We start from the raw sequence: 12,605 nt of genomic DNA on the forward strand, positions 1-12,605 counted from the left end.
TGCAATAGCCAGGTACAGCTTGTAACTTCTCCTAAGTACTACAAAATGAAATGAATGAATGAAGAAGAGTCCAGGTTGGATTTTTTTCCCTGAATCTATGGAAAATAAATTACTTTTTGGGGACTATCCCTATCCAAGGAACAAAACCATCATCCAACTGTGAAAAGAATCTCAATTTCATCACTACAGTATTGAGAAGGAAGGGGGAGAAAGAAGAGGAAAAGAGAAGAAAAAATAATGATAGCTGAAAAAAACATAAAAGAAAACCATCAGTGAAAATTGCCCCTGAAACTGCAGAATTGTAACGGCTTTCTCTTGCTTAAATTGATTGATTGGTGTAGCAATGCTATAAAATGACTATTAGGATTCATTGTGCACAACAAAAAGTGTGAAATGTCAGCAGACTATAGAGCAAAAGTAATGGGTCCTGAACCCCTGTTAGTCAAAAATTATTTTGTTTCAAATTAGAAATTGATTTTTTTTGGACACAGGCCCTTTACAGGCTTCCAACTTTTGTAGCTGTGCCTTGGAAGAGATTAACCTCAGCCACTGTTTGGGTCCAGGCTGATGATACCCTTTTGAAAGTTTCTTCACAGGGACTGCTTTTTAATGTTGGTATGGTCTTAACCAATAACACAAGTTATTTGTTCCTCTGAGAACTACACCACAGTTCTTCTCATTTTGCCATTTTCTTTATTTTTATGCTGACATATATGGCAAACTGGCTGAGAAGTTAAAATAAAAAAAAGCTAGCTTATAATTGAACCAAGGATTATGTTCAAGGCTCAGCAGTGAAACATCCAAGCTGTTTTTTTTCCCAGCCCTTTCTCTTCCTAAGAAAGACTGCTTCTCTGCTCCTTAAGTGGAGGTACTAAGCTAAGAGCAGGATAGATTCTAGCCATACAGACATCCCTGTGTGGCAAAATATCAGGTTGTGATGGTGGAGCCATTACTTGGGGAGCAAAAGAATGTGAAGAATATTACATTTCAAGAGCAAGCCCCACTGCACTTATTCTCTGCTTGCTGGGAAAGGAAAAAGAATTGTTGAAGTAGCTTTTTGAGATTAAAGGGCTATTTTTTTTTTCCTTCCATCAGGAACACCAGTCAAGAAGATCACTTGTTATTTACAAGGCTTTCTATGCTTTTTATTACTTTAAACGTAGCTTGGGTTGTTTTAAGCACCTTGCAGTCCTCTCCCTCTAATTGTGCACTTTACACTCTTGAACACATATATACAATTTCTAAATGCCATCAGCACACTCATGGCCCTGCAATACAGTATTCTTCCTCTTACCTTTCCTTGACTTAGTGCCTTCCCTCTTGGTTTGCATCAGAAGGGTTCACGCATCTTCCATGTTTGCGCCAAAACCAACTATTTTCTTCCCTGAACTGCTTCCACCACTGCTCCCTGGTGTTCTGGAGGTTTTGCTCACTGGAGGTATGCTCAGAAAAAAAACACTTCATGTTTCAACACTGGTACACTGGGAGGAAAGAAAGGTCACACTATTACATGCTGCATTCAGCCCTTTTAACACTGCACCCAGGCCTCTCCCACACTTTCACTCTCCAGAAGCATAACCATCATGCTGCTGGTTGAGCTCTTGCTGAATCAATTTACAGTGTCTGAAAGCAAGATGCCTAAGGGTTGAAGAGTTACCAACCTACTTTAGCAGGACTCTTTGGTTATCAGCAGCTGGAAGCACTCTGACAATTATATTTGGAGTTTTGTGATATTTGGCACATTCCCTAAAGCGTTAGGTCCTGGATTTCCTGAGTGGTTAGGACAGGACAAGTGGGATGCAGATACAGAAAGTACTTTGTCCAGCACAGTGGAGCAAGGTTGGAAGAAAGAGTAATTAAAAAAAATGCTCACTTTGCTAGGATAAAGGGGAAACAGAGAAGAACATGTGAAGAGAAAACTGGAGTGATCATTTGCAAAAGGGAAGCAGATGATACATTGATTCAAGAATAAAAGGGATGAGAGGAGATGAGATTAAAAGAGGCGAGATGAATGAACAGAATAACTTGTAAACAGGATAGAGAATGTATGAGCAAAGTGGTGGGAGAGTATCTGGTGCAGCAGCTTGGGTAGAGTAAGAAAATAGAAAGCTAACCAGAACCACTATGGTTCAAGATGAACTTCTGCACAATCATAGAATCATAGAATCATTGAGGTTGGAAAAGACCTCTAAGATCATCGAGTCCAACCGTCAACCCAACACCACCATGCCCACTAAACCATGTCCCTAAGCACCTCATCTACTCGTCTTTTAAATACCTCCAGGGATGGGGACTCCACCACTTCCCTGGGCAGCCTGTTCCAATGTTTAACCACTCTTTCAGTAAAGAAATTTTTCCTCATGTCCAATCTAAACCTCCCCTGGCGCAACTTGAGGCCATTTCCTCTCGTCCTATCCCTAGTTACTTGGGAGAAGAGACCGACACCCACCTCGCTACAACCTCCTTTCAGGTAGTTGTAGAGAGCGATGAGGTCTCCCCTCAGCCTCCTCTTCTCCAGGCTAAACAACCCCAGTTCCCTCAGCCGCTCCTCATAAGACTTCTTCTCCAGACCCCTCACCAGCCTCGTTGCCCTTCTCTGGACACGCTCCAGCACCTCAACGTCCTTCTTGTAGTGAGGGGCCCAAAACTGAACACAGTATTCGAGGTGCGGCCTCACCAGGGCTGAGTACAGGGGCACGATCACTTCCCTACTCCTGCTGGCCACACTATTTCTGATACAGGCCAGGATGCCATTGGCCTTCTTGGCCGCCTGGGCACACTGCCAGCTCATATTCAGCCAGCTGTCGACCAACACCCCCAGGTCCTTTTCCGACAGGCAGCTTTCCAGCCACTCTTCCCCAAGCCTGTAGCGCTGCATGGGGTTGTTGTGGCCGAAGTGCAGGACCCGGCACTTGGCCTTGTTCAATCTCATACAGTTGGCCTGGGCCCATCGATCCAGCCTGTCCAGGTCCCTCTGCAGAGCCTTCCTACCCTCGAGCAGATCAACACTCCCGCCCAACTTGGTGTCGTCTGCAAACTTACTGAGGGTGCACTCAATCCCCTCATCCAGATCATTGATAAAGATATTGAACAAGACCGGCCCCAGTACTGAGCCCTGGGGAACACCGCTTGTGACCGGCCGCCAACTGGATGTAACTCCATTCACCACAACTCTCTGGGCCCAGCCGTCCAGCCAGTTTTTTACCCAGCGCAGAGTACACCTGTCTAAGCCGTGAGACGCCAGCTTCTCTAGGAGAATGCTGTGGGAGACGGTGTCAAAGGCCTTACTGAAGTCCAGGTAGACCACATCCACAGCCTTTCCCTCATCCACTAGGCGGGTCACCTGGTCATAGAAGGAGATCAGGTTGGTCAGGCAGGACCTGCCTCTCATGAATCCGTGCTGGCTGGGCCGGATCCCCTGGTTGTCCCGCTCATGCCTTGTGAGCGCCCTCAAGATGAACCGCTCCATAATCTTCCCCGGCACCGAGGTCAGGCTGACAGGCCTGTAGTTCCCCGGATCCTCCTTCCGGCCCTTCTTGGAGATGGGCGTCACATTGGCAAGCCTCCAGTCGTCCGGGACCTCCCCCGTTAACCAGGACTGCTGATAAATGATGGAAAGCGGCTTGGCAAGCACCTCCGCCAGCTCCCTCAGCACTCTCGGGTGGATCCCATCCAGCCCCATAGACTTGTGAGCATCCATGTGGCGTAGCAGGTCATTGACTGCTTCCTCTTGGATTATGGGGGGTTCATCCTGCTCGCCGTCCCTGTCTTCCAGCTCAGGGGGCCGAGTACCCTGAGGATAACTGGTCTGCCTGTTAAAGACTGAGGCAAAGAAAGCATTGAGTACCTCAGCCTTTTCCTCATCCTCAGTGACAATAGTCCCCCCCGCATCCAATAAAGGATGGAGATTCTCCTTGGCTCTCTTCTTGTCATTAATATATTTGTAAAAACTTTTTTTGTTGTCTCTAACGACAGCGGCCAGATTGCATTCTAGCTGGGCTTTTGCCTTTCTCATTTCTTCTCTGCACGACCAAACGAGATCCCTGTACTCTTCTTGAGTCGCCTGCCCCTTCTTCCACAAGTGGTAAACTCTCCTTTTTTTCCTGAGTCCCAGCAAAAGCTCCCCGTTCAGCCAGGCCGGTCGTCTTCCCTGCCCGTTCTTCTTACGGCACATGGGGACAGCCTGCTCCTGCGCCTTTAAGACTTCCTTCTTGAAGATCGTCCAGCCTTTCTGGACCCCTTTGCCCTTCAGGACTGTCTCCCAAGGGACTCTCTCAACCAGCGTCCTGAACAGGCCAAAGTCTGCCCTCCGGAAGTCCATGGTTGCGGTTTTGCTGCCCCCCCTCCTTACTTCACCGAGAATCGAGAATTCTATCATTTCATGGTCGCTAAGCCCAAGACGGTCTCCGACCACCACATCTCCCACCAGTCCTTCTCTGTTTGTAAACAGCAGGTCGAGCGAGGCACCTCCCCTGGTAGGCTCACTTACCAGCTGCGTCAGGAAGTTGTCTTCCACACACTCCAGGAACCTCCTAGACTGCTTCCTCTCTGCTGTGTTGTATTTCCAGCAGACGTCCGGGAAGTTGAAGTCCCCCACGAGAACAAGGGCTAGTGATTGAGAGACTTGTGCCAGCCGCTTGTAGAACGCTTCATCCGCCCCTTCATCCTGGTTGGGTGGTCTATAACAGACTCCCAGCAGGATATCTGCCTCGTTGGCCTTCCCCCTCATCCTTAACCATAAACACTCAACCGTACCATCATCACAGTCGTTGAGCTCTATACAATCGAAACACTCCCTAACATACAGGGCCACCCCACCGCCTCTCCTTCCTCGCCTGTCCCTTCTGAAGAGTCTATAGCCATCCATTGCAGCACTCCAGTCATGAGAGTCACCCCACCATGTTTCTGTGATGGTGACTAAGTCATATCTCTCCCGCTGCACAATGGCTTCCAGCTCCTCCTGTTTGCCGCCCATTCTGCGTGCATTGGTGCAGATGCACTTGAGCTGGGCTATCGATTTCGCCCCCGGCATCGGCATGCCACCCCTAGGCTCATCTCTAGTGAGCCTGGTTTTATCCCCTTCCCCCTTCAAACCTAGTTTAAAGCCCTCTCGATGAGCCCTGCCAATTCAGGAGCCATGATCCTTTTCCTCCTGTGAGACAGCTGAACTCCATCTGTCACCAGCAGGCCCGGTGCCGTGTAAACCTCCCCATGATCAAAAAAGCCAAAATTCCTCCGATGGCACCAGCCCCTGAGCCACGCGTTGATCAGGTGTGTTTTCCTGCTCCTTTCAGTATCCTTCCCTGCCACTGTAGGGATAGAGGAAAACACTACCTGTGCTCCCGATCCTTGAACCAGTCGCCCCAGTGCCCTGAATTCCCTTTTGATCGCTTCTGGACTTCTCTCTGGAACCTCATCACTGCCAGCCTGTATAACCAACAGTTATACTTCTGACAGTAGTCAGAAGGCCGTACCAGACCAGGGAGCTTCCTAGTAATGTCTCTGACCCGGGCCCCAGGGAGGCAGCAGACTTCCCTGTGGGATGGGTCCGATCGGCATATCAGGCCCTCTGTTCCCCTCAGAAGGGAACTGCCTATGACAATTACCCTCCTTTTTTTCTTAGCAGCGGCAGTCATAATGCGTGGGGCTGACTGCCTCACCCTGGGCGACCCCCTGGACGGACCTTCGTCTACATCCTCATTTGCCTCACCCTCAAGTTCGAGGGCCCCATATCTGTTGTGTAAAGGCAACCGGGAAGGTGAGGGAGGCCAGGCGGGGGTTCGCCTGGCACGCTGAGCAGGGACCCGTTTCCATTCCCCCCCGTCGCTTAGGTCCCCTCTTTCTGCCTGGTGGCAAGAGGGCAGGGGATCCTCTGCTTCTCGCAGAGCCTCCATCTGCTGCCTCTGCCTCAGGGACGGTAGGGTGCGGCTCCACCAATCTATCTCCCTCTCACACTCCCGAATACTCCTCAACCTTTCCACCTCCTCCTCCAGCTCTGCCACCAGGCCGAGCAGATCATCCACCTGGTCACACCGCACACAGGTGGTGTCTCTGCTGCCCTCCGGTACAGCTGACAGGCTCAGGCACTCCCTGCAGCCAGAGACCTGGACAGCTGTGTGCTTGCGTGAGGGCTCCATCTGGGTCGCCACATTCCTTCTGGCGACAGCTTTCAGCCGAGTGGAAACCATAGCCGGTCCTCTTCTCAGAAGCCTATGATTACCAATTGAGTTGGCCTCTAGAGCCGGAAGCGGGGCTGCGCCTTGCCCGCTCACCTTCCCTGCACGAACTGCCGCGCCACGCTCCAGGTCGCTCGCGCTCCCTGGGGGCTGCTCTTGTAAGTGAGGGGGTTTGGCCGCCGCCCCTCTTGTCCCCGCCCACGCTGAGTCAGAGCTGCCGCTCGTCAGGAACGCCCTCCTCCGGCTCGGGGAATGGGGGGGCTGGGGCACCCTCTCGTTCCCTGCGCTTTTGCTTTTCGCGGGTTTGGCCGCGGTTTTGCCGCTTCAGGAAGGGTCCCCCGTCGCGATCCTCCGCTCCAGAGCCCTTCGCCTCGGTGGCTTCGCTGAAAAGCCACAAGATCATAAATACTGCACTGATGGAGCCAGGATGCAAATTTGGTGATGTGGAGCAAGCATGACTTCAGTCTCTGCAGACACAGGCAATCACAAAACATTTTGGGAAGACAGGAGGCTATGGAGACCCATCTTTCTCAGTAAAGACAACCTACCTCTTTCAAATATTGCTCTCTGGGAAACGACTACTGCTTTAAATGAGGATTCCTAACATGTATACGTCATTAGCCCCATCACCGTTATAAAAAGCAATTAAAAGCATAAAAAAAACCTTTGGATTATCCACACGAAGGAATACAATTCATCCCAAGATTATACTGCTCTACTTGCAAGCATGGGAGTGACATACAGCTTTCCTAAGTTAACAGAAGAGTATACAAATCTTTTTCCTGTTTAAGCACCAATTTTACATGGGCTACCCAAAGACTGCCTGTTGTGGTTTAACCCAGCAGGCAGCTAAACACCACACAGCCATTCGCTCACTCCCCCCACCCCACAGTGGGATGGGGGAGAGAATCGGGAAAAAAGTAAAATTCGTGGCTTGAGATAAAGACAGTTTAATAGGACAGCAAAGGAAGGGAAAATAATAATGATAAAAGAATATACAAAGCAAGTGATGCACAATGCAATTGCTCACCACCTGCTGACCGATGCCCAGCTGGTTCCCAAGCAGTGATCACGCTTCCCCTGGCCAACTCCCCCCAGTTTATATACTGAGCATGATGTCACATGGTATGGAATACCCCTTTGGCCAGTTTGGGTCAGCTGTCCTGGCTGTGCCCCCTCCCAGCTTCTCGCTGGCAGGACATGGGAAGCTGAAAAGTCCTTGGCTAGTGTAAGTATTACCTAGCAACAACTAAAACATCAGTGTGTTATCAACATTATTCTCATCCTAAATCCAAAACACAGCATTGTACCAGCTACTAGGAAGAAAATTAACTCTATCCCAGCCGAAACCAGGACACTGCCACTGAGTTTGTATTATTTGGGATACAGCTTTGTGGAGGTTGATTCACAAGAATCTTTTACCTAAAAGCTTACACTACTGAAGTTACTGTACATCTGAGGAAAAAGCACATATCTGATGTTCCCGTCAGAAACTGATAGCTAAATTAAAAGTTTCAAATCAATGTGCTCTATAAGCCATTGTGTAATAGGGTCCACTGCGCCTGTTGGACAATTAGTATTACTCTTGTATTATTAATGCAGAACATTATATAATGGCTCATGAGCTATAATAACTGGCTGAAGTGTTAGATAAAACTTCTCTGAATAACCTCCGTTTACTTTAGGGCTTCAAACAGCGTGGGCACTAATAATGTTGCAAAGTGTTATTAAAATTTATGGTGGATTAAATTAGTATCTTATTTGAATTATATGAAATTATTAACCTACTAATTCCTGCAACCCAGAGTACAGCAAGAGGTGGGTTTGAACCCTAATAACTGTTTAAAGAGGTTTAAAGGTGTAATACTTGACCAGATTTCTCTGATAATACAGGACTTGATATTTCATTTGCCTGTACTTGGATGATTAACAGCATTTAAAAACATTGAGGTTGTCACTATTTGGATGCTTTCTGAGTTTTTAAAGGACATTTAATTACAACCTACAGATCTTCTGTGAAGACAGTGACCTTTGGCTTGTAGATGAGGAGGCAATTACTCACTGGTTCATTGCGATACCTTTTACATGGTGCAGTTACCTCTAGAATACTGAGCTCTGGTTTAAATGACGCTATGGCAGAGACAATTCAAACAGAAACAGACACGAAGAAGAAGTTACAGAAGCTAATTTATGAGGAAATAACAAAAGCAAGCGTATTTGCATTTATAGCTCACAAAAGAATGAATTAGAGCCTGGTTCTTTAGTATATAATCAAAGAAAGCTCAGTCTGAAGTTTTGCTCAAATAAGGATAGAGAGTCAAATCTTAAAATGACAAACACTTAATCTGAGAGGCGTGCACACCAAGGAGGGAAAGGGATATTGCAGAGAGATGCAAAAAATTCAATAATTAACAACATACCAAAATTGAACAAAGAAAATGTAAGGAAAAAAACTATTTCAGAACAAAGTTACTCATTCACCTATGGAATAATTAATAAAATGAATGAAGTGACTATTGCAACCTGGAAAATTTAAAACTAACATATGGTCCAAAGGGATCAGTTAATGTATAGGTAGACAGATTAAGCGACAAAACAGGTCGTTCTCTATTTTCAAATGCAGCAATCCATCGTATCACTCAAATGCAGCGTGGTTAGTCGGACTTCCTGCAGGGCACCATGATATCTGATGAATTTTTATGCTATTCCCTGAAACTACACAACAGAGAAGACTGTCTAAATAAAGACCTTATTAACCTACCTAACCTACATACTAAGGCAGGAGTTGTAGAGTACCATCGCCAGAAAAGAAACGAGTCTCAGCACTGCTGCCTCCTTATGAATTTCGAAGTACATCACCAACAAACGAAAACACACCTTGAACGTTTTTCCATTTTGTCTACGCCTCATATCGCGATATCCCTGCTGAGCGTGAATGGCAAATTTTAAATGTCATTCAGGACCCATTGAATACTGCTAGTATTTGCATTCCTTAAAAAGTAGAAAAACATTAACCTTTTGTTTTATTGAATTAAAATGCCATGGAAATGCTGATGTAGTCTTCAGAGACTGAAATACTTTTACAAAGAAGAATAGCTGTCATTTATTAGACACAAAGAACAATTACTTGATAGGATGCTTTCTGACAAAAAGCAGATTGGTATTCTCATCATAGAAAAGGCATTGTAAAAAAACCCAGCACAGACCTCTGAGACTTGAATAATTTAAAGCTGCATTTGGTGCAATTTGAATTTTTCTTTAGGGAGGCAAAGTTAAATACCTTTAATTTGTTCTAATTATTTCAAATTTGCAAGTTAATTACGGCTGATCATTAAATAACAAAAAGGACTATCGTCTCCATAGAGTTTTACCTCCTACCCTCTGCATTACTTAAGCTAGATTTTAGTATGCATGAATTAACTTTCTAAATAATCACACGGTTTGACTAAATGGCTCAGTAAAATGAGCTCTGATCCTCAGAATAAGCATTAATGGACATTAGAAAGGCTGTTGAGACCCATGTTACTTACATTATAAGTATTTTTAATGGGGTCTTATTTACTAATCTTTATGTACTGTTCAAGTTAGGGCACCATATAGATACATTATTCTGCTTTAACAGAGGAAAGTCAGTTCTTCAAGATACTAAAACAAATGTCCGTTTAGAGCCAACTAAATTCATTTTTAAATTAATGCAGGAAAACTCTGATAGAATTTAACTTTAGCTGCTCATCCTGATGAATCAATCCAACATAATGGTAGCCTTGGTCTGCAAATGGAGTTTTACGGATCTATTGAATCGCTAAGCAACTCAAGCAGCTAAGACTTTTGCCACAGAGTAGCGTTTACTATCAGCATGTGTACGCCCACGAGGTTTCATCTCTTCCCTACTCCATACTTAGCATTCATCTGACGTACTGAACTCTGATCTTTCCATGCATTTTTCAATGCAGATCAGTGGTATCCAGAGAACATGACTACATTATAACTAGTTAGAAAGCCAAAACACGAAGCAATTCATGCCTGCAGTATATATGTTCAACAGATGGCTGCCTTAATGGTACCCTACTGCACCCTGTTGAGGCAAGGGCTTGCGAGTTTAACCACTATCAAACTAACAGATTGCCTTGGTAGCTTAGTTCCAAAAGCAAACATGTTGGAATGTTATTTTCCTGTTCCACAATTTCTGTTTTAAAAATAAAATAATTAACAGTTCATGTGTGCAATCTGCTGCAATTATATCAGGCCAAGAATGCGTAACACTTAATGATGCAAAACTGGTGATAAGTAGACAATCCAAGCAATATAGCAATATGTTTTTGTAGCTGGAACCTGTATAGCCATTTCAGATGCAGTTTGACAAACAGGCTGAAAATTGCTTCCCCCCCACTTTGGCTGGGAGAGTTTTCAGCCAGAACAGCTTCCAGAGTCAGCTCAGCATAAAGCAGCAGTATCACAAGTGCTGGGACAAAGATGAAGGTGTCAATATATGATGGGATCTTTTTTTTCAGCAGGGGTCCAAATTTAGATCAGTTTGAATCAAGTTATCAAACCACATCTTGGAAAACCACCAGTTCCAAAGTGGGACTGTTTAGGAAGTTGGTTGTCTGCATGACAAATAAAAAAAATATTCGCAGGGAGAAAAGAAGTACTATAGACTTTGGATGAGTGGATCTAAAATCCAATGACAGTGGTCTACTGAACAACCACAACTTTTTCAGTCCTCTCAAGTGTACTGTGTTACTCTACTCCATGTAAGCCCCTACTTCCAGAACTACCAAGTGCCTCAGATTTTTCAAATGTTTTTTTCCGACAATGTGTCAGGTACGGCAGTGTGATTACCCTTATCCACAAAGCAAAGATAAGAAACTGATGCACTAAAGAAGCTGGGCCCCTGGACAGCAAGCAGGTCAGGAGAGGTGGAAGAGAACTAGAACCGACTCCCAAACACTCAACTCACTGAGAAAAGGAGACACCTGAAATTAGTGCATACACAATGTGTGTCTGCTTAGAGCTAATCATGAGGAAAACCCTGACAACAGAGGTAGAGTTTATGGCCCTCCTTAGCACATCTCCATCTGCAACCTGGAGTCCTCTTCTGAGGGGACACATCCTGCCTCTTCTTTCCAGCGGAGCTGGGGAGAAACACATCAAGATGTACAAGCCAGCAGAGCAGCACATGGGAAAGAGGAGGCAGATTGGTCCACTCACTCCTGCTTTGTGTAGGGTGTGCAACACCACAGGATGGCTGAGTAGAGTTGGACGGGAGGCGAGAGTATTGCAGGCAAGGAGGAGAAGCACAGCATGAACTTCAGGGCAATCTCTCATCCCTGAACACCATCACCCTTGTGTTCCTTGCCACAAAACCAATCCGTTCATGTCAGCAGAGCAACAATGTTAAAAACACACTGTTAAAAATCTAAAGCCTATTTCATATTGAAACACAGAGTGCTTGAAAAAAAATCTAAGCTTAACATTTTTCCCCCTCCTTTAAAAAGCAGGAAAAATATCCTATTCTAATATAGACTTTGAAGGCCATATTCAAGCCTAGAGTGAGATTTCGCAGCCCAATTATGAAACCTGGCATTTTGAGGCTTATGTTAGATGCATCAGCATGTTAATGACACTGCTGGGATCCAGTGCATGTTAATGAGAAACAGCTGCTTTCCTTTCTAGTGAGCATGTTCATTTATAGTTTTGAGATCTTCCAGACAGAGTCCATATCCTTTCTCACGTATTATCTAGGCAAAAAGCAGGAGGGCAGGGACAGGTAGGGGAACACCTCAGCAGCCAGCGAGAGTTCTGGAGCTGAAATATAAATATTATCAAACCTGCTTGTAACAAAAGGATTTTTCATCACAGAAAATAGACAGTGATTGCCTACAAGCTACATGTTATTATGCATACAATATATTGCTGGGGAGTGATGCAGAGCTTTCATCTCTTACAGTCCTCTTCAGGCTCAGTGCCCTCGAATCCAGTAATGCCTGTGGTTGTATCAGGTTTCTCCATTGTTTCTTTCTCTTGAACTGTGTCTCTTGGACCTACTGCATTTGTTTTACTTTTGTCTCATCTCAGAGGAGTCATACTGGCCACTGTGCTAAAAACTTTTCCATATATCAAGCTGTAGCAGGGTACAGTAATCCATAGCACAGCTTCTCCAGACCACTCTTTCAGAGACCAGTTCTTTGCCCATTCCCTCAGTGACTGGTGCTCAGATATTTAATTCCACCAGCAAGAATTGAGGCCACATATGCTCTTAATTAGCAATGACTTATTAGATCATACCAGCCATAGGTGAAACCCTGGCCTTATTGAATCAATCAGAATACTGCCTTTATCTTCAATGAAGTCAGGCCTTCACTTAATATACACAGTTAGAAGTCCATTTGTAGCAAGTACTACAATTCCTCCTAAAATTATATTCAT

At 45.4% G+C, this 12,605-nt stretch overlaps 1 pseudogene; it reads right to left on the reverse strand.

The window, feature by feature from the left end:
• LOC143171967 (protein hinderin-like) overlaps positions 1-12,605 on the reverse strand; it is a 260,191-nt pseudogene that overhangs the window by 55,574 nt on the left and 192,012 nt on the right.

Source organism: Aptenodytes patagonicus, chromosome W, assembly GCF_965638725.1.
Source record: "Aptenodytes patagonicus chromosome W, bAptPat1.pri.cur, whole genome shotgun sequence".
In the NCBI taxonomy this organism is placed as follows: Eukaryota; Metazoa; Chordata; class Aves; order Sphenisciformes; family Spheniscidae; genus Aptenodytes; species Aptenodytes patagonicus.